This window comes from Nerophis ophidion, linkage group LG02 (genome assembly GCF_033978795.1).
Source record: "Nerophis ophidion isolate RoL-2023_Sa linkage group LG02, RoL_Noph_v1.0, whole genome shotgun sequence".
NCBI lineage: Eukaryota > Metazoa > Chordata > Actinopteri > Syngnathiformes > Syngnathidae > Nerophis > Nerophis ophidion.
The window spans coordinates 59959903-59984669 of record NC_084612.1 but is presented as its reverse complement, the minus strand read 5'-3'; the positions used below and the strand labels follow the sequence as shown (position 1 = coordinate 59984669).

At 40.1% G+C, this 24767-nt stretch overlaps 1 long non-coding RNA gene across 1 annotated transcript; it reads left to right on the top strand.

Moving 5' to 3' along the window:
- The first annotated feature begins 4322 nt into the window (after nt 1–4322).
- LOC133535073 (uncharacterized) lies at nt 4323–12337 on the top strand. Its single transcript, XR_009802137.1, has 3 exons — nt 4323–4432; nt 11751–11842; nt 11926–12337. It is a non-coding gene; the product is annotated as an uncharacterized LOC133535073 (long non-coding RNA).
- Nucleotides 12338–24767: the final 12430 nt, after the last annotated feature.

Here is a 24767-nt window from a genome sequence, read left to right as displayed (position 1 = left end):
ATGATCAAGTATGACACATAGAATGGACCTGCTATCCCCGTTTAAATAAGAAAATCTCATTTCAGTAGGCCTTTGACTTGGAATTTAATGGCAGCAACAAATTACAAAAAAGCTGCCACAGGGGTATTTTTACCACTGTGTTACATGGCCTTTCCTTTTAACCACACTCAGTAAACGTTTGGGAACTGAGGAGACACATTTTTGAAGCTTTTCAGGTGGAACTCTTTCCCATTCTTGCTTGATGTAGAGCTTCAGTTGTTCAACAGTCCGGGGTCTCCGTTGTGGTATTTTAGGCTTAATAATGTGCCACACATTTTCAATAGGAGACAGGTCTGGACTACAGGTAGGCCAGCCTAGCACCCAATGTTGTAACACGTGCAGAATGTGGCTTGGCATTGTTTTGCTAAAAGATGTTGCTTGGATGGCAACATATGTCGCTCCACAACCTGTATGTACCTTTCAGCATTATTAGTTCCGTCACAGATGTGTAAGTTACCCATGCCTTGGGCACTAATACACCCCCATACCATCAGAGATGATGGCTTTTGAACTTTGCGCATATAACAATCCGGATGGTTCTTTTTCTTATTGGTCCGGAAGACACGACGTCCACAGTTTCCAAAAACAATTTGAAATGTGGACTCGTCAGACCACAGAACACTTTTCACTTTGCATTAGTCCATTTTAGATGGGCTCAGGCCCAGCAAAACCGACGGCGTTTCTGGGTGTTGTTGATAAATGGCTTTCCCTTTGCATAGTAGAGTTTTAAATTTCACTTACAGCGAGGAACTACACAGTAGTTATTGACAGTGGTTTTCAGAAGTGTTCCTGAGCCGACATGGTGATATCCTTTACACAATGATGTCGCTTTTTGATGCAGTAACGGCTGAGGGATCGAAGGTCTCGGCCATTCAATGTTACATGCAGTGATTTTGCCAGATTCTCTGAACATTTTGATGATATTACGGACCGTAGATGGTGAAATCCCTAAATTCTTTGGAATAGCTGGTTGAGAAATGTTTTTTTAAACTGTTGGACAATTTGCTCACGCATTTGTTCACAAAGTGGTGACCCTCGCCCCATCCTTGTTTGTGAATGACCCAGCATTTCATGGAAGCTGCTTTTATACCCAATCATGGCACCCACTTGTTCCCAATTAGCCTGTTCACCTGTGGGATGTTCCGAATAAGTGTTTGATGAGCATTCCTCCACTTTCTCAGTCTTTTTTGCCACTTAAACATATTGCAGGCATCATATTCCAAAGGAGCTAATATTTGCAAAAGATAACGTTTACCAGTTTGAGCGTTAATTATCTTGTCTTTGTAGTCTATTCAATTGAATATAGGTTGAAAAGGATTCGCAAATCATTGTATTCTGTTTTTATTTACCATTTACACAATGTGCCAACTGCACTGGTTTTGTATTTATTCCTTACCTTTTGAATATTTTCCATCTGGCAGATGACAAATATGTTTGTTGATCTGAAACAAACAAAAATAATAATGACTTAAGAAAAGTTACATATAAATATTAAAGTAATATATATTTCTTAGCTTTAAATCTTATGTCTGTCAGCTGCAAAGTGGTGATGACAAAGTTCTCCATTGATCTAAAATATACAAAAAGAATGCATGCAAAAAAAACTATTATTTAGTTGATATGGTTATGGTTATGATAACTATAATTCAAATATATCCGTGCTAAAAGCTTACAGACAAGCTTGTTTTTGTGTGCACAGTAAATGTATTTAGCTTCAAAAATTAGACAAACCAATCCTCCCCGAAGGTATGTAATGAATTCAATACATGTACATTGAACTAACTTGCAACTGTTTAATGAAACTGACTCCAACTATGTCCCTAAAGCAAACTCGCGACTCGACAAGCTGGCGAACAAAACATGAACATGAACATTGTCCAATGTCCAAACGTGCTGGAATCACAGTTGTAAGCGTACCATTTGATGATGTGGATAAATATAAATGGTTCAAAGTAACAATTGGTGTGTAATAATTGATTCCTCCTTTGGCTGTTAATTGGTTACTCATGACAAAAAAGTTTAATTGAAGTAATCAGCAAAACAACTCCTAAATGGAATTGCACTACATGGGACAAAATCCACTCTGTAACCAAAGAAACAAAGCAGAAACCAATATTTGATAAACTTGTGACAAAAGCTAATTGCACCTGCATTAACATGCTAGGCTCTGGACAACAGTTAGGAAACTTATCGTCAGACAACTGCTTACGCATAGTAAATGTATCAATATTTGTACGAGAATTGTTAACACGCCTGAACAGTTTGATACCTAAACATTGGAAAATAACTACATGTGATGAAAACTGGCAAAATGTTGGCGATCCAACTTACATCGATGCAATAGGTGTCCCCAGAGGTGTACCTGACGAGTACAAATTGGCAAATCAAGTTGCAGCTGGATTCGAATCATCCGTCTGCTGGTGGTGTACGATTAACAAGAATGTTGACAGAATAAACTATGTCCACAACAACGTACAGAGATTAGAAAATTGGACACAGGCCGGACATGTTGTTAGTGGAAAAAGGAGACGTGTGCGCAATATTGGGTGAACAGTGTTGCACTTCATACCAAACTACACTGATGCAGAAGATAGCCTGACCAGAGCACTGGAAGGCATTCGCACCCTTACGGTAAAATGGAAGAGCACTCATCTATTTGGGATGGATGGTTGGATGTGTTCGACAAATACAAGTCTATGGTTGTGTTTTCAGCAATACTGACGTTGTGTGGATGTTGTTGTATTCTGTGTCAGCGTTCTCTGCTTAACCATCTGATAGCGATTAGCCCAGCAGATGATAAAACTCTTCAGATGCACCTTCTGCCGGACGACAAGAAAGATGAATCTGATGACGAGGATACCTACCTGGACTGTGTTCCTGATCTGTTTCCAGACCCTAGTGACTATATAAATAGAAAAAATAGAAAAATATGATGATGTTGAACACAACTTAGCGCTAAAGAAATGAACTATTAACTGAAAAAAGCAAGAAGTTATTGGGGATAAGAAGATTCTGGGGAAGTTATGTGATAAACATGAGGGAAATGTTACAATAATTATGTATATATTATCATCATAACTTTATGCTTAAGGGCCGTTGATATAAATTATTGTCAATTGGGGCGGTATAGCTCGGTTGGTAGAGCGGCCGTGCCAGCAACTTGAGGGTTGCAGGTTCGATCCCCGCTTCCGCCATCCTAGTTACTGCCGTTGTGTCCTTGGGCAAGACACTTTACCCACCAGCTCCCAGTGCCACCCACACTGGTTTTAATGTAAAAAAAAATTAGATATTGGGTTTCACTATGTAAAGCGCTTTGAGTCACTACAAAAAAAGCGCTATATAAATATAATTCACTTCAATTGTGCTGAAGTTGTACTTTTGTATCTATGCAAGCTGGTAATCCAAAAGATTGCCAGTTGTCTTTATAAGTGTTGTGTCCAGATTCGTCCTGCTGATGGCCAAGGCCGAACACCGCCATGACACAGACAGAGCAGAGACAAGGCCGAACACCACCGTGACGCAGACAGAGCAGATACAAGGCGATATGACCTGCGTCACCTACTTTTTATTTATTCTATTATCACATATTGTGTCTAACTGGGGTTGTCGAGATTGCCCCTTTCCCTCAGCGACAGCTTCAGTAATGTAACAGGGCTTTCCCTAATAAATAGAGGAGGCGCGCGAGCTTGTTTTTTAGAACGTAGTTTGGATCAGGAACTTGAGTACAGCCAAAACACGTGTCTCCTCATGAGCTAAATTGAACTCTGTCTCTGCATGATTCCTTGCTTCTTGTCTGATTAATATCAATCAATTAATCAATCAATCAATGTTTATTTATATAGCCCTAAATCACCAGTGTCTCAAAGGGCTGCACAAATCAGTGTTTGAACCTGACAGTATGTTTATATGTATGTATGTATTTAGGTGCGTATGCACATATTTTATTTGTATGTACTTATGTATGTGTCTATCTGTGTGTATTATCTTTGTACAAAAGGGTGGAAGTACCATTTATTTGTCTGAATATTAGAAACAAAACATGTCATGATCAAGAAGATAAATTGAAGCTGTTAAAACTACTAAGTGAATAAAATGTGAACGCCCTTGTAATGGAGGCAATTAGTCATGAAACAAAAAACAAAATGTTGGAAATGTGGCTTGACAGCATTCACCATAACTAACAAGAAGCACTGAACACAGCTTTTAAAGTAAAAAAAAAAAAAAAAAAAAAAAAAAAGGAAATAGTAATTGAATAATAATTGGGGCCTCACCCTAGAGAGGGTGGGGAAGTCTTGGCGGGCGGGATGCTATTTATTAAAGCGGCACGTTAACTTTCCACAAAACACTGAAAAAAAGGCGACCTGCCATCAGGATCCAGACTTGGTTCAGTACGGTGAGTACTTTGCTTCAACGTCAGGATTGTTTGATATGTATTGTCTTGTCATTGAGACAGAGGAATGAAGAAGGAAGGGAAGTCAAACTTGGAAGTACTTCGAACAATAGTTAGTAAATAGTCGATCAGACCTGTCCATCACTACTTTGACTAAAATAATTGGGTCTTATCTACTGTATATGATTGGCAACCAGCACTGTCTTTGACTACAGCTTGTGTTCATCAAATCTCATTTATTAGGTTTTAGTTAGGGTCTCGAGTACTCAAGTTAGGGGGTTCAATGTACAAAGATTTGTCTGCGAGGATGACTGTTGAATCAGATTCCATTTAATCGAATCGAAAGATAACAACTGGACAGCACAGTTCAGAGTTAAATGTGAAATAAGTAAAAAAAAAAAATCGGAGGGTTTATTATTAAGCAGTTAACATTTCTGTACACACTAAAGTACAGAAAATTAGAATCGCTGCGTACCAGCGTCAATTCCAATCGGTTCAAATGTGAAAGGCGCCTAACTTTATTCAGCCACTCCAGCATTTCCATTTCTTGACTTAACATGGATTTGGAGCTGGCAAAAACCCCAAACTTATCAAAATATATCTCCAGTATGAAAAAGTTATTTCATTGTATCTTCTGAGCAGCGAGCATATAAAGAAATTACTAGAGGTGTAACGGTACACAAAAATGTCGGTTCGGTACGTACCTCAGTTCAGAGGTCACGGTTCGGTTCACTTTCGGTACAGTAAGAAAACAATAAAATGTACATTTTTTGGTTATTTATTTACCAAATTTGCAAAATCTTCCACCCAAAATATTTTTCTTGGTGGAATATTTGATGTGAAGTAATGGTAAACTTGGATAGGTCAATAATTCAAAATAACATAGATTTTGATTCAATATTATGTTTTGAGCAATGACAGTTTGAAAGAAAAAAAACAGCTTTGTGTCACTAGTCAACGTTGCAACTTTTTCTAAATTACATTTAGCCTTTAAACTTTTTTTAATTTCACTTTTGTTTATGTTTTTGTTTATTTTAATAGTATTTTTTGAATATGCCGTTGGCCTTTAAAACAATAGCTGTGGGCCGCAAATGGCCTCCGCGGAACTACTTTTGACACCCCTGCAATAGATAATGAAAAATTTAATCTGATAAATCTATGGATAAAAAGCAGAGCCTGGCGACACATGCGCGTTTATCATAACTCTCTCGCTCTCTCTGTCTCTGCCCCTCCCTCACGAATGCTGCTGCTTGCACAAATTGTTTTGTTTTTAAACCCTTTTTAACCCTGAACGTACATTTAAAATACACGCAACCCTAACTTAAAACCCCGGACATTTGAGGCATTTAAGAAACTCCACCTGGACAGCTCGGCAAAAGAGGACATGTCCGGTGAAAAGAGGAGGTATGGTCAGTCTATCGTAGCTTGGTCGCTGATAGCATGCCTTGTTTTGTGCCTCGGTGTGTAATGTTTACACAACGTGCGGTACGCTGCTTAATAAGTCCGTGTGGAAACTCGTTCGGTCGGAGGGTCTTCCAGCTCTGGCTTTTACATGTTGTCCTAGCCCGGTCGCTGCTACCATGTGTACTCATTCGGTACACCTCCGAACCGAACCGAAACCCCCGTACCGAAACGGTTCAATACAAATACACGTACCGTTACACCCCTAGAAAATACAGCGTGAGGAAGTTCACATTGATGCAAACAATGGTTTAAAGTTAAAGTTAAAGTTAAAGTACCAATGATTGTCACACACACACTAGGTGTGGCAAAATTATTCTCTGCATTTGACCCATCACCCTTGATCACCCCCTGGGAGGTGAGGGGAGCAGTGAGCAGCAGCGATGGCCGCGCCCAGGAATAATTTTTGGTGATTTAACCCCCAGTTCCAAGCTTAGCTAACATCTCTGTTTTTATCACCGTTTTACGCTACTGGTAGCATTTTTTTCGAGGAAGCAGCAAAATTCAACAGAACACCCGCATCTCCCAGAGTGCACCTTGGGCGTGTTAAAAAAAAAAGTAGCTTCTGTTGTAGACGGCACAGAAGGAGCTTCTAATACCCCAGAAAAATAGTTTTGTGCTGCATGTTCCACAACATCACAAAACAGCACATGTCTGTGCAGGAAACGTACCTGCAAAATCACTGCATTTTTTTGGGGAATTGTGCTTATCATTTAAAATCCATTTGACAAGACAAGAACACACATGTGTTTTGTTTTTTTATGCAATCTAAACCGTTTATAAACAAATGGAGGTAATGCGAATGAAGCCATAAAGCCCTCTAAAAACATCCAAAACCCGCCAACAATACTCCATTTACATTTCGGCACTCAAATATTAACTAAGTATTAGTGATAAGCTCTAACGTTAGGGACCTATTTTTAGCGGCGCAATGATCCCAGTGAGGTAGCTACTGTAGCTTATGCTGCTATATTGACATCTTGAGCTGGGGAGCTGCATTTGTGAACGTCAATTCTAAATTATAAATCATGCCTCTCACACGGATAGTAGAAGGACGTGGCCTAAAACCGAGAAGTTGGTCAACTTTGACATCCAACGTAGACCGAGAGAACACGAAAAGAGGCTCCCGTCTCGTTTTTTTTTATTCAACTCTTTGCAAGGAATATGTGTATTCTTCATCTATTAGAGTGTCCGCGCTGAGATCGGTAGGTTGTGAGTTCAAACCCTGGTCGAGTCATACCAAAGACTATACAAAAACGGGACCCATTACCTGCCTGCTTGGCACTCAGCATCAAGGGTTGGAATTGGGGGTTAAATCACCAAAAATTATTCCCGGGTGCAGCCACTGCTGCTGCTCACTGCTCCCCTCACCTCCCAGGGGGTGATCAAGGGTGATGGGTCAAATGCAGAGAATAATTTTGCCACACCTAGTGTGTGTGTGACAATCATTGGTACTTTAACTTTAAAAAAAAAAAATGGCCATCAGTCAGCATCCCAGTGAGAGCAGAGATTGTACAGTGAGTGATGTTTTATTATTTATTGTCCTTCATGAAGTCTGCATGAGTCAGAGTTGTTGTTAGAGGGAAATGCAAATGTCGTGATGAAGTTAAAATGATTAAAAAAATGAACACATTTTGTAAATACTACATGTTTATATGAATGCGCCTATTATTGAAAACAAAAACAAAAAAACATGTGTTCTTGTTTTTGATTGATTGTTTGAAACTTTTATTAGTAGATTGCACAGTTCAGTACACCCTCCTGTCCCCCAATCTGACGCCCTCGGCGCTAATCCCGTAGGGGTGAAGAATGGATGGTCAGCGCCTGAGAGCTGCGGCCTACCACCATGACCTTGAACTACCTTCCCTCTGCTGCTAGATATCTCGAGATGTATGTTGTAATATATATATGTGCTTTGCTATGGAGGTTTTTTCTCACTCTGAACTGGGCCCCCTTTAGGAGCCCATTCTGGATTGTATTTTTTTAACTCTTCCTTACCCAGCGTTTACCTTTTTCCCATCTTTTACAGGGCGCCTTATGGCGACCCATCAGCGTTCTTGTTCTGTAACCCTGTACACTAAAGCAGCGCGGATAGGCAATTATATCATCCGCAACCGCATCACCAAAGTCGTCATCCAGCCGCCGTCCACCCGATCCATCATTTTATCAGAGCCGCAACCGCCCGCCACCCGCCCGTTGAAATACATCAGAGGTCAGCCACCTTAACCACTCAAAGAGCTATTTAAACCCGTTTCACAGAGTAAAGAAGACAATGGGAGCCGCTGACGTTTTCGCGAATATCCAATTGTGTTCATTGTAATGACAACAATAAAGGTGTGGTGTAAAACTATTGCCTTTGACATCCACAACAACATGTGCATACCGATTGATAGTCCAGCAACATGTTGTATACAGCTTCAGCAATCAAACGTACAATATTGAAAGGCATACTGGGTGATACAGAGTACACTGATGGTTGTGATATAAACAATTTTAACACTCTTACTAATATGCGCCACGCTGTGAAGCCACACTAAACAAGAATGACAAACACATTTCGGGAGAACATCCTCACAGTAACACAACATAAACGCAACACAACAAATACCCAGAATCATTTGCATCCGTGACACTTCCTGAATATATTTTACACCCCCGCACCCCCAACCCCGCCCACCTTACGACGCACGGGCAGGGATTGGGGGTGGCGGGTTTGCTGCTAGCGGGGTGCATAAAATAGTCAGGAAACGTCATGGATGCAAAGGACTCTGGGTATTTGTTGTGTTGCGTTTATGTTGTGTTACTGGGAGGATGTTATCCCGAAATGTGTTTGTCATTGTTGTTTGGTGTGGCTTCACAGCGTGGCGCATATTACTAAGAGTGTTAAAATTGTTTATATCACAACCATTAGTGTACTATGTGTCACCCAGTATGCTTTGTAGTTGTGTGTTTGTGTCTGCAGAAGCCACACACAACATGTTGCTGGAACTTACAAGCAGATCGTACATGCTGTAGAAAGGGACAAATCCAATGGCTTCATAACACGCCCTAATTCTTAATAACTGGGTGACTGTCGGCAGTCTTTTTAAAGAGTGTTTGCCTCTCCTATTGTCTTCCTCGCTTTGTCACACGGGTCCTAAATGGCTCTTTGAATGCTTAAGGATTCCGATCCGTGAACCATGTATATCAAATATTTCCGAATGATTCAACCGCCACCCGCCCGATCTAATTAAAATCTTTTTTTTCGTCATGTCACCCGCCCGACCCGCGGTTTATCCGCGGACTCCGCGGATGAGACCGCAAACTGCGCATCTCTACTGTACACTGTTTGTTTGTCTAATCTTGGACAGGTTTGTGCTGAAAACAAAGTTTCATTGTACTTGTTGCAATGACAATAAAGACCTACCTACCTACCTACCACCGTTCAGTACATATTCCGTACAATTGACCACTAAATGGTAACACCCGAATTAGTTTTTCAACTTGTTTAATCAATTCATGTCTTGCATAAGGATTGTGAATGATAGGCAAAGTTGTGAATGATAGGCAGAGATCCATAAAAAGTGCAGTAACCCTTTAAGTATGGCGGTCTGCACCACTACATGTAGTCTTGGTACTTATTTGGAACCTTACAACGTATTCAGAAAGTTCAGACTTTATTTGGAATCTGAGAAGATGAAGACCGTAGAGGAGAAATCAATCAACTTTATGGGCGAGGAAATGGGGGCCATGGCAAAAACATCGATAGACTTTATTGGGCTTGATCGAAGAGCGAGGAAAAGGAGAACAACGGCAAAAGCGAGTATTTGACGTCGAGCTAGATATCTAGGACGCTTGCACACGCCTTTAGAAGGGGGTCATGGGTGAAAAATCCAGAACATCCGCAGACCAACACGTGGCTCCCTTCTGTCACGTTGATTGCAAAGAACCACCCCCTGCCAATCAAAAACCGGAAGGACACTGCAGATTTAATGAACAGTGTTTAATGGTGAATCCGAGACATGGCTCAAAGCAGAAGAAAAACAATTACTTGAAAAATGTTGGCGGTGTTGCGACAAAACCTCATTAATTTAACCACTGACGAGTGTATCATTATTAAAATAGTTGACGCGTAGCAACTGGCAGCATGTCAAACATTTAAGAAGAGAAGGAAGAGTTGTTTAGCATGAAGGTTTATTTTATGACTTGAACTTAGACTTGTTGAAACCCAACCAAGCAAGAAAGTTAAAGTTAATGTACCAAACACACAAAACAAGTCACAGTTGTGAACATACTTACAAATACGCAATATTTGGACTGGATTATATATATATATATATATTTATTTGTATGCTTGTGAATCTGGGCTATCCTACTTACTATGTTGAAGGGGGAAGGAAATATAAGATTTTCTTCGGCCTGTTCCTTCTCAAGCATAGGTGTGTAAATATTTGTTTTGTTGCTAAAGTTTAAGTGTCTACTGATCAAAAATGCACATCAATGATACAAATGAAAAAAAAACACAAACTCGCATGACAGTTAGCTAGCTTACAATAAGCTATCCAAAACGATCTATTTTTCAAATCTGTGAGCTCACGCCAGGAATAAACAAGAGTTTATTCATTACATTTATTGGTTTTCATAAAAAATATTTTCATTTAATTGTTCATTAACCCAAAAAAATGTAAGTGTTTTGGGGTAGAATGCAAATTACAATGAGCATTAGCTAGCCTGCTATAAGCCAATTGCAACTACCTAATTTTCATAACTCTGAGCTCTTGGCACCCATAAACAATGATATATTTATTACATTCATTAGTTCACATGTAAATGCTTTCATTTAATCGTTCCTTACCCAAAAGAGAAACGTGTTTTCGGGGCAGAATGCAAACTACAATGAGAGTTAGCTAACTCGCGATAAATTAACCGCAACTATCTAATCTTCATAACTGAGCTCTTGCCAGCAATAAACTAATTATTACATTAATTAGTTTACATATAAACACTTTCATTTAATTGTTTATGAGCTAAAAAATAAAATAGTTGTGTGGCAGAATGCAAATAACATTAAGCGTTAGCTGGTGTGCTATAAGCCAACTGCAACCATCTAATTTTCATATCTCTGAGCTCTCGGCAGCAATAAACAATAATATATAATCACTACATTCATTAGTTTACATAGAACTACTTACATTTAATTGTTCATTAGCCAAAAGAGAAATGGGGCAGAATGCAAACTACAATGAGAGTTAGCTAACTGCAACTGTGTAATTTTCATAACTGAGCTGTTAGCAGCAATAAACAATGACGTATTTATTAGATTCATTGGTTTACAAAGAAACACTTTCATTCACTTGTTCATTAGCCAAAACATTAATGTGTTTTGGGGCAGAATGCAAACTACAATAACAGTTAGCAAGCTTTCTATAAGCTAACAATACCAATGTATTTTTCATAACAATTCATTACATTCATTAGTTTACATAGAATTACTTTCGTAAGAATTTTTAATTAGCCAAAAAATAAATGTATTTTGGGGAAGAACTACAAACAACGATGAGAGTTAGCTATACAAGCTAACTGCAACTATCTCGTTATCATAACTCTGAGCTCTCGTCGGCAATAAACAACAATTTCATTCATTATTTTACATATAAATACTTTTATGTAATTGTGCAGTAGCCAGAAGCATAAATGTGTTTTGGGGAAGAATGCAAAGTACAAACTTAAAAGAGTTAGTGAGCTTGCTATAAGTTAACTGCAACCACTTATTTTTTTTCATAAGTCTGAGATTTGACAAGGACATGGATAGGGAGGATGAATATCCAGTATATACTCAAAGGATATAATAGTATTTTATACCTTTTCACTGTTTTAACAGGAAACGACCTGACTTCATCTTCGACATCAGCGGACAGAAAGACAACACAACAATGATCATCGCACCTTTGATTTTTGTATTTCTGCTCGTAGGTAAGTCAGCAAACACTAAGCAAGACATGAATTGTACAGGAAATGCAGTGTGTAATATGATATGCTACTTTCTATTCAAACAGGAAGCAGCTGGGCTGAGAGTGATACCTTCGATCAAAGCTCTTTCGACGGTGGCAGCGATGACCTTGTCGTCCCACAAAACATGCCTGTCATGAATGTCAGAAGTTTTAGGGTTAAACGTGCAGGTGATGATGATGGTAGTGGTAGTGGTAGTGGTAGTGGTGGTGGTAGTGGTGGTGGTGGTGGTGGTGGTGTACCGTTGTAATGTCCCAAAAAAGGCCAGTGATAATGTCCCAACTCAAAAGTTTAGCGGTTGTCCATTCTGGTCACAGCCTTTTGTGTCCTTGGGCAAGGCACTTCCCGCACCTGGCACCCAGTGCCACCCACATTGGTACGGTGTGCTATAACCTGGTTTGTTAACGGAAATTAGCTCACGAACATGGGACTGTCCTGAATAAAGAAATTAAAACATGGTGACGATGATGTTGTTGATGTTAAATATCATTCAAATCAGAGCAAGACGATGCAACGTTTATTACTGTACTAGTAATGAACATTACATAAAACGTAAACACCTAAACAATGTGTGTGTGTTTGTGTGTGTGTGTGTGCGTGCATCGGTGTGTGTGTGTGTTCTGGCAATGCTTAAAGTTAAAGTTAAACTACCAATGATTGTCACACACATATGAGATATGGCAAAATTATTTTCTGCACATGACCCATCACCCTTGATCACCCCCTGGGAGGTGAGGGGAGTAGTGGGCAGCAGCGGTGCCGCGCCCGGGAATCATTTATGGTGGTTTAACCCCCAATTCCAACCCTTAATGTGCCAAGCAGGGAGGTAATGGGTCCCATTTTTATAGTCTTTGGTATGACTCGGCCGGGATTTTAACTCACGACCTACCGATCTCAGGGCGGACACTCTAACCACTAAGCCACTGACTTAATGGGGACATCAGTCTGTTTACACAGTCACCTTTAGGGCAGCGGTTCTCAACCTTTTTTCAGTGATGTACACCCTGTGAACATTTTTTTTAATTCAAGTACCCCCTAATCAGAGCAAAGCATTTTTGGTTAGAAAAAAAGAGATAAAGAAGTAAAATACAGCACTATGTAATCAGTTTCTGATTTATTAAATTGTAAAACAGTGCAAAATATTGCTCATTCGTAGTGGTCTTTCTTGAACTATTTGGGGAAAAAGATATAAAAATAACTAAAAACTTGTTGAAAAATAAACAAGTGATTCAATTATAAAGGGCTGTGAGAAAGGAGGCGAGTGCGCTGCACAGAGAGAGCGTAGTCCATCTGTGTGTGTGTCAACATTATTTGGACTGGCAATAATGAAAAAATACTAGCGTATTTTTCGGATTATAAGTCGCTTATGTCACACCGGCCGAAAATGCATAATAAAGAAGGAAAACAACAAATATACATCGCGCTAGAGTAGTGGTTCTCAACCTTTTTTCAGTGATGTTCCCCCTGTGAACATTTTTTTAATTCAAGTACCCCCTAATCAGAGCAAAGCATTTTTGGTTGAAAAAAAGATATAAAGAAGTAAAATACAGCACTATGTCATCAGTTTCTGATTTATTAAATTGTATAACAGTGCAAAATATTGCTCATTTGTAGTGGTCTTTCTTGAACTATTTGGGAAAAAAAGATATAAAAATAACTAAGTGATTTAATTATAAATAAAGATTTCTACACATAGAAGTAATCATCAACTTAAAGTGCCCTCTTTGGGGATTGTAATAGAGATCCATCTGGATTCATGAACTTAATTCTAAACATTTCTTCACAAAAAAAGAAACATTTAACATCAATATTTATTGAACATGTCCACAAAAAATCTAGCTGTCAACCCTGAATATTGCATTGTTGCATTTCTTTTCACAGTTTATGAACTTACATTCATATTTTGTTGAGGTATTATTCAATAAACATATTTATAAAGGATTTTTGAATTGTTGTTATTTTTAGAATATTTAAAAAAAAAAAATCTCACGTATCCCTTGGCATACTTTCAAGTACCCCCAGGGGTACGCGTACCCCCATTTGAGAAACACTGCTTTAGGGGATGGTATGGGGACAAAAAATACAGATGCCCTAAAGGGTAACCTTTTTAAATGATTTGTCAGGACTTGGACTATGATTTCGATTGTTTTTCCAATGCAAGGGAAAATTGGCACTAACAAACTTCAAACAAAGGAAGCAAAACAAAAGGCGCGCACGAGGGCGGAGAACAAACGTGACTAGAAAACAAAACTAGCACTATGGCATGACAATAGACAAAACAAACAAAACTCAACAACTGTGACATAACAAAATCAAAAACTTACGTGGCATGAGCAGGAGGGAAACTAGGTATGGCATGGCATGAAAGGAGTTGAGGGATATAAAGTCGCCAGACTGACTTCCTGGCAACTTCCGGTTTGAATAATAGCTATGATGAGTGCAAAAAGGTGTGGGACATGAGGACAGGGGCGTGACATGAGGACAAGGTGAAAACTAATGAGTTGCTATGGTTATAAGACAAACAAGGAAGTTCAGGAACAAGAACTGAATGTCCAAAAAATAAAACCAAAACATGACCAAAACAAAACATGATCCCATAGGCGTGACATGATAGGCATCTTCAGAATGGATCTGACTAAGTGAAAAGTCAAACATTTGTTATCCTGGCATTAATAGTACTGTGATTCTGTATGGTATCCATCCGTAGTTAAAACTAATATTTTTCCATCCATCCATCCATTTTCTACCGCTTGTCCCTTTTGAGGTCGTGGGGGGTGCTGGAGCACCGTAGCTGCATTCGGCCGGAAGGCGGCGTAAATCCTGGACAAGTCGCCACCTCATCCAGACAAACAACATTCACACTCACATTCACACACTAGGGCCAATTTAGTGTTGCCAATCAACCTATCCCCAGGTGCATGTTTTTGGCGGTGGGAGGAAACCGGAGTACGCTGAGGGAACCCACGCAGTCACGGGGAGAACATGCAAACTCCACACAGAAAGATCCCGGGCCCGGGATTGAACTCAGGACTACTCAGGACCTTCGTATTGTGAGGCAGATGCACTACTTGTTTACCTGTATCTCACCTTTTTTGTAAGGGGCGCTGGAAGCCGGCAGACCCGTCAGCGATCCTGTTATGTCTCCCTGTAATGTTTGTCTGATCTTGAATAGGATTGTGCTGAAAATTTTAATTTTCCCGAAGGAATTAAAAAAAAGTACCATCTAATGTAATCTAATCTAATCTAATCCAACCCCTGTACCACCGTGCAGCCCTAATAATAATATATTTTTCCAAAAACAAAATCTGGTTTAGTGTTCCTTTGGATGACATTTTCATACAGCATGATTATAAAACATTATTACCTTAAAGCAGGGGTCTCAAACTCAATTTACCTGGGGACCACTGGATGCAGAGTCTGGGTGAGGCTGGGCCGCAAGAAAAGATACCTTAAAAATGTTTTTTTATCTGTTCAAATAAGACACGTCGGTGTGCCCCTGTGCTCAACAAAGAAATATTGCATCTCCCACTTTTCCTGGAATAGTCTTTGCTCATCACAAACCTTTTTCTTCACTGCTAGCTTTGAAAAAGACATGTTTGGGGTTATGGAATATATTTGTATTTAGCCGATGCACGAGAATATTATTTCCGCAATGTGTGTCGTTCCGCTTTTCCTCCATACAGCAACGCGGTGCTCGGCGGATAATAGCCGGGAAACTACCGGGATAGCGAGCGCAAAAAAGTGACGGCCCCGGAGTGTTATCAGGCGTCACATAGAAATATATGTAGTGTTCATCGCATGAGGCAATGCAAATTAAACAATAAAACAAACAAATAACAGTTTGAATTGGTCCAGGTTATCGGGGACTGTTATTACTGACAGACAGGTGTCGAGGTGCAACTGCAGCCAGGCACGTAAAAAAAACCCTCGTCTCCATGGCAACGTCTCTGGCGCTTTCACTCTTTTGCCGCTTATCCACTAACGCTGGGGTAGGCAACCCAGAACGTTGAAAGAGTCATTTTGGACCCCAAAAACACAACGCTGTCAAGCGCCGTTCATATAAAACTCGCGGGCCGCACTAACATTAAACTTTCATATAAAGGTGGGGGCTACAAAATAACATCTCGCGGGCCGCATGTCTGAGACCCCTGCCTTAAGGTATAATTCACATTCAGAATTTTCCATCCTTCTATATGTGGTAGTTGGAGTTGCAGGCAACTTCATTACTGCTAAATAGCAGTTTTTAGTAATGTCACAGAAGATGCAGGATTTGCTTTAACATTTAACTTGCCTTTTTTTTAAGTGGTCCTCAGTATTCATGTACAAATGTGTGTGAATTATGCTAAATTATCTAAATTTGGTCCCCATGAACCATATTAACTCTTTTCCCCCAGGGTCCCTAGTAAGAATGATCAGCACATTACTTCATCAATCCAGAGATTTAAAGACGTGTACGGGCTAACTGGGCAGTGGCCATTTGACCTCATTTGTTTTATGCCTCCACAAACTGTAGAAAGGGTGGTCCCCACAAGTCATGATCAAAAACTTGGTCCCCATTCCAAATGATAACCTGTGTGTGTGTGTGTGTGTGTGTGTGCTTCTATTTCAGGGGTCGGCAACCTAAAATATTGAAAGAGCCATATTGGACCAAAAATACAAAAACAAATCTGTCTGGAGCCGCAAAAAAATAAAAGCCATATTACATACAAATAGTGGGTCATGAGATATAAATTGAATTAAGAGGACTTAAAGGAAACTAAATGAGCTCAAATATGCCTACAAATTAGGCATAATGATGCAATGTGTACATATAGCTAGCCTAAATAGCATGTTAGCATCGATTAGCTTGCAGTCTTGCAGTGACCAAATATGTCTGATGAGCACTCCACACACAATGTTAAAAGTTTGGTGGACAAAATGACAGAAAAAGAAGTGGCATAAAACACGTCCTAGAAAGTCGGAGAAAGTTGTACATGTAAACAAACCACGGTGAGTTCAAGGACCGCCAAAATTAGTAGGACAAAACGGTGCGCGCCAAATAATCGAATTAGTGAAGCATGTTTAATACAAACAGTGTGCTTTGTAACTATTAAGGAGGTTTGTGTCATGTTTGTCCTCCTACAGAAACCATATTAAAAGCCAGAAACCAGAGAGCCACTACGGCGGCGCTAAAGAGCCGCATGCGGCTCTAGGGCCGCGGGTTGCCGACCCCCGTTCTATTCCTACCCTTCTTGAGACATCAACAAGGAAAAGTACCTTCCATATGAGGACTTGTGAACAAGTTAGGACCATAATCATGGTCTTAATACGGAAAACCATTGCATCAAATACAGTGGTTCTTAACCTTGGTTTGATTGAACCCTTGGGGTTCGGTGAGTCAACCTCAGGGGTTCGGCGGAGCCTCCGCCGCGTAGGTCAAAACACACCCGACTCATCGTGTAAATAAAAACTTCTCCCTATCTGCGTATTTTGGATACTCCTAAACCAGGGGTTGTCACGCATGTGGATTATGTTTTGTTTTTTTGCCATGTTTGGTGATGTTATATTTAGTTTTTTGGACATTTAGTTCCGTCTTTGCACTTCCTGGTTCGTTTTCGTCTCCATGCCAATCCATTAGTTCCACCTGGTCTCCTAGTGATGTCCCTGTCCTCAGCCTCACACCTGTTTTCACTAATCATCATAGCTGCTATCAAAGCCAATCTTTTTCTGTCTTCGTCCTCGCAACTTCACCTTCGTATGCCGCACCTACCTTCAGATCCCGTATTATCTGCTTCATGCCTTGCTGTTCGTTTTTGTCCACACCAAGTAAGTTTTGTATTTATGTCTCAGTGCAAGTTTTGTTTTTTTATGCCACAGTGCAAGTTTTTGTATCACGTCTTTAGTCATGCCATTCTGCTAGTTTTGTTTTGAGTAGCTGTGTACTAGTTTATTATCCGCCTTTGAGCGCGTCGTTTGTTTGTCTTTTTGTAGTTTGTTTGTTTAATAAAAAATTAAACATGTACTCACGTTCACGCCAGGCTCGTTCCAAATATCCTCTGCATCGAATAAGCAATACAAATCCAAGTCCAAGTTTGACAGGAGTCGGCAATCCAAAATGTTGAAAGAGTCATATTGGCCCAAAAATACAAAAAAAAAAAATCTGCCTGGAGCCACAAAAAATTAAAAGCCTTATATAAGTGTTATAATGAAGACAACACATGAAGTGCATGTCTATATTAGTCTACTATCAAAGGCTGACGCAAATCTTCATTGACATAAAGGCTGTATTTTAATTTTTATCCTACACACATTTGCAACATTGGAAATCATTAGTAAAACAGAGGCTGAGATGGATGAGATAACTTCTTGAAATTACTGGCACAGAATGGCCAAAGATATAGATGTGTATGTCCATGTTAAAGGGGAACATTATCACAATTTCAAAAGGGTTAAAAACAATAAAAAACAGTTCCCAGTGGCTTGTTGTATTTTTTGAAGTTTTTTTCAAATTTTTACCGGTCCCGGAATATCCCTAAAAAAAGCTTTAAAGTGCTTGATTTTTGCTATTTGCGATGCGACTATCCATTTCCCTGTGACGTCATACAGTGCTGCCAATGTAAACCAACAACGGCGGATACCACAGCAAGATATAGCGACATTAGCTCGGATTCAGACTCGGATTTCAGCGGTTTAAGCGATTCAACAGATTACGCATGTATTTAAACGGATGGTTGGAGTGTGAAAGTATTGAAGAAGAAACTGAAGCTATTGCGTGAATAGCTATTGACGCTGTTCATAGCCATAGCATGGCCGAATAGCTGCGTTAGCATCGCCGGTAAAATGCGCGGACCAAACAATCAGGACTTTCGCATCTTGTGACACTGGAGCAACTTAAATCCGTCGATTGGTAAGTGTTTTTTTCACATTAAATGTGGGTGGAAGGAAACGTAATATAGTTGCAAATGCATCTGCAGGTTATCCATACATCTCTGTGCCATGTCTGCTTTAGCACCGCCGGTAAGTAGCATGTTAGCATCGATTAGCATAGCATGTTAGCATCGATTAGCTGGGAGTCAACATCAACAAAACTCACCTTCGTGATTTCGTTGACTTTATTGTTGCAAATGCATCTGCAGGTTATCCATACATCTCTGTGCCATGTCTGCTTTAGCACCGCCGGTAAATAGCATGTTAGCGTCAATTAGCATAGCATGTTAGCATCGATTAGCTGGCCGTCCCGCCGCAACCAAATATGTCTGATTAGCACATAAGTCAACATTACGAAAACTCACCTTTGTGATTTTGTTGACTTTATTGTTGCAAATGCATCTGCAGGTTATCCATACATATCTGTGCCATGTCTGCCTTAGCATCGCCGGTAAAATGTGGAGACAATCCGGCACATTCAATAGGGGTCTGGCGACAGACATTTTCGCATCTTCGGGCCAGTGGTGCAACTTGAATCCCTCCCTGTTAGTGTTGTTACAACCTCCGACAACACACCGACGAGGCATGATGTCTGCAAGGTTCCAAAAAATAGTTGAAAAAACGGAAAATAACAGAGCTGAGACCCAATGTTTGCAATGTGTTGAAAATAAAAATGGCGGCTGTATTACCTCGGAGACGTCACGTTCTGACGTCATCGCCACCAGAGCGATAAACAGAAAAGCACTTAATTAGCCAAAATTCACCCATTTAGAGTTCGGAAATCGGTTAAAAAATATATGGTCTTTTTACTGCACAATCAATGATTATATATTGACGCTTACATAGGTCTGGGGATAATGTTCCCCTTTAAAGGAAACAGCACGCTGTCTTCTTCTAATGGATTTATTACAATCTTGGCAAACTGGGTAACATTTGCTGTGGCCTGGAACAACATGGTACACAAAGAACTATCAGAAATGCAGCCCATATTACATACATGAGACATGAAACTATAAATTAAATATACAAAGGATATTAAGGAAATTAAATGGGCTCAAATATACCTACAAACAAGGCATAATGATGCAATATGTACATACAGCTAGCCTAAATAGCATGTTAGCATCAATTAGCTTGCAGTTATACAGTCACCAAATATGCCTGATTAGCACTCCAACAAGTCAATAATATCAACCAAGTTAACCTTTTTTGCATTAATGCACAGAATAAAACATTTGGTGGACACAATTAGAAAGGTGTGGCATAAAACATGTCTTTCTGTGGCAGCATAGTAGACAAACTATGATGAGTTTGAGAATTCCTGAAATTAGTAGGACAAAACGGCGCTTTCCAAATACTCTCATCAGTGAAGCATGTATAACACAAACAGTGGGAATTCTAACAATTAGGAAAGTTTGTGTGATATTTGTTCTCTTACAGAAAATACATTACAACAAAAATGATATATTTTTCTTCATCTTTTTCCATTTTCACACATCTCTGAAAGAGGTCCAGGGAGCCACGAGGGCTGCGCTAAAGAGCCGTATCGTGCGGGTCTAGGGCCATAGGTTGCTGACCCCTGTCCTGTAAAAAATATTCAGGAAGTGTCACGGATACAAAGGATTCTGGGTATTTGTTGTGTTGCGTTTATGTTGTGTTACTGTGAGGATGTTCTCCCGAAATGTGTTTGTCAATCTTGTTTGGTGTGGTTTCACAGCGTGGCGCATATTACTAAGAGTGTTAAAATTGTTTATATCACAACCATTAGTGTACTCTGTGTCACCCAGTATGCCTTGCAGTCGTGTGCGCGTTGTTGCGGAAGACACACACAGCATGTTGTTGGACTGTCAAGCAGATCTCACATGTTTTTGAAGGTGACAAATCCAATGGTTTCATATCATGCCCTAATACTTATTGTCTGAGTGACTGCCGGCAGTCATTCAGGAGAATATTTGCGTCTCCTATTGTCTTCTTTGCTTTGTGACACGGGTCTTAAGTGGCTCTTTGAATGGCAAAGGATACCGATCCCAGAACCATGTATATCAAATATTTCCGGATGGTGCAACCGCCACACGCCCGAATCTAATTAGAATCTATTTTTTCGTCATGTCACCCGCCCGACCCGCGGATAGACCGCAAACCGCGCATCTCTACGACAGATAATTCTATACAATAGAGTGGTTCTTAACCTTGTTGGAGGTACCGAACCCCGTTAGTTATGCACATTCAACGAACCCTTCTTAGTGAAAAATAAAATGTTTTTTTTTTTTCAAATTCAAGACAAAGTTATGTGTTTTTGGTAACACTTTAGTATGGAGAACATATTCTAAGTAACAAAGACTTAACTTAGAGGTTTTTGGATACTAGGGGAACATATTCTAAGTAACAAACACTTAATTTGGAGTTATTTGGTTAGGGTTAGGGTTATAATGAGGCCATGCCAAATAAGGCATTAATAAGTACTTAATAATGACTAGTTAAGAGCCAATATGTTACTAATTTGCATGTTAATAAGCAACTAATTAATGGTGAATTAGTCCCCCATACTAAAGTGTTACCATGTTTTTTTACTGGTGCACAAAATGAACCGTGCATGAACGTCACCTTGTTCAAAGAACAAAACTGACACCAAACTCACACTAGACCGCATAAACTCACAACAAATGACACACCTGCAAATCAGTGTCACTTCTGCTGTTGCCGTACCCGTAATACACCGATAGGGAGAAGTTTTTATTGAGACGATGAGTCGGGTGTGTTTTGATCTCTGCCGAACCCCTGAGGCCGACTCACCGAACCCCTAGGGTCAGATCGAACCCAGGTTAAGAACCACTGCAATAGAGTCATTCATATCCAGCACGGGTGAGACAGCAAACGTCTATGATGAATACCTCGACGAAATCATTGAAATTCAGCAGAACCAGGTTCAACAGCAACTCTTCAGAACAACGACGCTCTCAACGTTTTGGTGTTGACAAAAGGAAATTACTAAAAAAGCCCTGGAAAATTTGTTATACCGTTTGTTAGAATATATCTTTGCATGTAGGGCTGGGCGATATGGCCTTTTTTTTATATCTATTTTGATATTTTTAGGCCATGTCGCGATACACAATATACATCTTGATATTTTGCCTTAGCCTAGCCTCGAATTAACACATAATCACAGCAGTATGATGATTCTATGTGTCTACATTAAAACATTCTTCTTCATACTGCATTAGAATGTGCTCATTTAAACAGTTATTAAGCAGTTGGCACAAACATTCATGTTGTTTCCGAAACAGAAAGAGCAAGATTGTCGCAGACATTTTAAAACAAGCTATTAGTGCACTTTTGTGCATGATGTCACTATCAATCAATGTTTATTTATATAGCCCTAAATTACAGGTGTCTCAAAGGGCTGCACAAACCACAACGACATCCTCGGTAGGGCCCACATAAGGGCAAAGAAAAACTCACCCCAGTGGGTGACTATGAAAAACATTGGAGAGGACTGCATATGTGGGCAACCCAAAACCCCCCCACCCCGGGGGACCAAAAGCGATGGATGTCGAGCGGATCTAATATGATCTTGTGAAAGTCCAATCCATAGTGGATCTAACATAACCGTGACAGTCCAGTCCAAAATGGATCCAATATAGTAGCGAGAGTCCCGTCCAAATTGGAGATAGCAGGAAACCATCCCAAGCGGAGGCGGATTAGCAGAGCATAGATGTCCCCAACCAATACACAGGCGAGCTGTCCATCCTGGGTCCCGACTCCGGACAGCCAGTACTTCATCCATGGCCACCGGACCGGACCCCCTCCACAAGGGAGAGGGGGACATAGGAGAAACAAATAAGAAACGGCAGATCAACTGGTCTAAAAAGGGGGTCTATTTAAAGGCTAGAGTATACAAATGAGTTTTAAGATGAGACTTAAATGCTTCTACTGAGGTAGCTTCTCGAAGTGTTACCGGGAGGGCATTCCAGAGTACTGGAGCCCGAATGGAAAACGCTCTATAGCCCGCAGACTTTTTTTGGGCTCTGGGAATCACTAATAAGCCGGAGTCTTTTGAACGCAGATTTCTTGCCAGGACATATGGTACAATACAATCGGCAAGATAGGATGGAGCTAGACCGTGTAGTATTTTATACATAGGTAGTAAAACCTTAAAGTCACATCTTAAGTGCACAGGAAGCCAGTGCAGGTGAGCCAGTATAGGCGTAATGTGATCAAACACTCCTGTTCTTGTCAAAATTCTAGCAGCCGCATTTTGTACCAACTTTAATTTTTTAATGCTAGACATGGGGAGACCCGAAAATAATACGTTACAGTAATCGAGAATAGACGTAACAAACGCATGGATAATGATCTCAGCGTCGTTAGTGGACAAAATGGAGCGAATTTTTGCGATATTACGGAGATGAAAGAAGGCCGTTTTAGTAACTCTTTTAATGTGTGACTCAAACGAGAGAGTTGGGTCGAAGATAATACCCAGATTACCACTAATATGACATATCAAAACAACACTCAATTAAAGTGCACTTTTTGTACAGAACGCCACTACAATAGTTTAAAACAAATAAAGTGCACTTTTGTGCATGATGTCACACAAGATATTTCAATAACTGTCAAATAAAAATGAGCTGCATAATAGGAAATCAAATAGTGTATGTCCTTCGCTACGTGGTAGGTTACTACGGACGTTATTAAATTCTGTTGTTGACTATTTTTATCATACGGTGTTGATCTGGAAATGTTTGCCTCGGCTTTTTGATGGTGTGGGCGTGTGGCACCGATCGGAGATGTTGACATGCGCAGTAAGCACTCTTCATTCTCTAGCAGGTGACTTTCAAATGATGCTACATATTAGCAGTAAAGCTACTTTTTGTAGCAACGCTTTCTGCCCACGCTTGATAAATTACGGTTGTCTGTTCGGCATATTCCCGCTTGAAGCCAAACCACCGCCAGATGATGGACTCCCTGCTGCTTTTCTTGGAAATTAATTATTCCTTCATTCGCAACTTCTTTCTCTCGTATTACCACTCGCTGGGCTCCGGCTGAGGGATCTAAGGTCTGTATTATCATCGCTTACGCGCAGCTAACGTTACCCATGCTGCTACCTCTCTGCTCCGCGAGGGCATATGACGTTGTATGTGACGTATGTAAGAAGGTGCGCTTGCCGTCTGTGAGGAAAGACAGGAAAGAGCGAGAAGAGCCTGTAGTGTAATGCCCGCAGCTAAAAGCAACTGCGTGACAACGAATACTCGAATATCAGGATATACTCATTTTCTATATAGCAAAGAGACAAACCCGCGATATATCGCGTGTATCGATGTATCGCCCAGCCCTATTTTAACATATATTGCTGCCTTTTTCTAGCTTTTGGCAGCAATAAACAATGATGTTTTTAATTGATTCAATTGGTTTACACAGAAACACTTTCATTCAATTGTTCATTAGCCAAAAAATACGTGTTTTGGGGGCAAAATGCCAACTAGAATAACAGTTAGTAAGCTTGCTATAAGCTAGCAATAACTATGCAGTTGTCAGAACAATTCATGACATTCATTAGTTTACATTGAACTACTTTCATTAAAAAATTTAATTAGCCAAATGATGAGGTGGCGACTTGTCCAGGGTGTACGACGCCTTCCGCCCGATTATAGCTGAGATAGGCACCAGCGCCCCCCGCGACCCCAAAGGGAAAAAGCGGTAGAAAATAGATGGGATGGATAGCCAAAAAATAAATGTGTTTTGGGGAAGAACTACAAATTATAATGAGAGTTAGCTAAATAAAAGGAAAGGCCATGCAACACAGTGGTAAAAACGCCCCTGTGCCAACTTTTTTCCAAAGTGTTGCTGCCATTAAATTCTAAGTTAACGATTATTTGCCAAAACAAATTAAGTTACTCAGTTTGGCCATTAAATATCTTGTCTTTGCAGTCTATTCAATTGAATATAAGTTGAAAGGGATTTGCAAACTTTTGTATTCCGTTTT